Here is a 1,496-nt window from a genome sequence, read left to right on the forward strand (position 1 = left end):
GACAAGGATCTGGGAAAGTCACGGCAGACACTAAAGCACTCAGCAGTAACTGGCGGCAGGGACCCACCTGCAGACCATCATCTCATCTCGTGCCCCCTGACACCTAGGAGGTCGGCAACCTCATCATCCCCTTTCCTCGAGAAACCGAGGCTCAGAGAGGTTGGGGATCTTATCCAGCGAGAGGCTCAGCCAGCCAGACCCAGAACTCAAGCTCTGAAGTTCAGGCCACACTGGTTCTTCATGGGTGACGGTCATTCTTCCATTCACCGAGCCGGCAACAGTCTTTTGAGTGATGGGATGGCCTCTGCTGCCTGTCTCCATCAGCTCGTTATTGAGTTTTCTCAGGAACCTGGGTCTACTTAGAGCGGGCTTTGCCTGGTGGGAACGGTGACTCTAGCCAATGAAGCAGGATGGCCAGGGTTGGTACATCTCAGACGAGCTCACAGGGGCGCTCTGAGAGCCAGGGCAGAGCCTCGCAGGCCCCCATTTCCCAGACAGTAAGGTAAACACGGTGGCCAGGTCCCCTGCTCAAGCACAGCCACAGTACCACGGAGGCAACACAGACAAACCTACCTCCCAGCCCAGCCCGGCCAGCCACATCATCCTGAAAACCCTTCTCCAGAAGGCCCTGCAAGAGCCCGGCCTCCACCCTCTGCCCTCCCCCAAGACAGGGGTCCCAGGCTCATGGAGGGAGAAAGCGATCAGCCCCCAGCAACCAGCCCCTCCAGGGAGGGGTCCCGGCTTAGCCCGGGAGGTACCTCTCTCTGCTCCCTTCAGTTTAAAATAGGCCATGGGGACACCTGCCAAAGGCCCGGGGCTCCTGCCAAACAGGAGGGTTATATTTCTGGCCCGGCACCGTGAAACCCGGGGACAGCTTCCCGAACCAACAGCTGACTCCCGGCTGTGATGACAAGACTATCCTGAGAGTCAGCCCAGGGCCGAGCGAGTGGCAGGCTCCCTGCGTGTGTCCAGTGGGGTTGGGGGGGAGCGTCTCCACCCGGACTCCGGGAGCAGGGCGACAGCTATATAAGGGCACGTGCGCGGGGGGAGCCTGGGGGGCCGGGATTCCTCTGGTCCCGGCGGGAGCTCACCCTCACACGGGCCTGCGTGCACACCTGCCGCGGATGAACATTCCTGCACGCCATTCCCTGGCCCGGATCGGGCTTCCCCATCCCAGCGACATCACCGCACCCTCTCACCTGCTCCTGGAAGCCTGGCCAGAGGTTCCACCTCCCTCCTGCCACTCCAGTCCCACACACTGTGCAGCCAGGCTTTCCACGAGCAACGGGTGGGACCGCGAGAGGGCTCAGGGGAGCGGCAGGGACACAGCCGCAGGTTTTAAGGACAAGAAGCCCAGCCATGGCTCGTGGTGTCCGGGCTTATTCCACGAGGCTCTGGAGGGCAGAGCTGGGGGACCAGAGTCAGAACTTACAGGTGAAAAACGATCCATCAGCCTCACTCACCCAGAGACCCGGAGCTGACCAACAGGGCAGCTG

This window comes from Bison bison, unplaced genomic scaffold (assembly GCF_000754665.1).
Source record: "Bison bison bison isolate TAMUID 2011002044 unplaced genomic scaffold, Bison_UMD1.0 scf7180017864213, whole genome shotgun sequence".
Taxonomy (NCBI): Eukaryota; Metazoa; Chordata; class Mammalia; order Artiodactyla; family Bovidae; genus Bison; species Bison bison.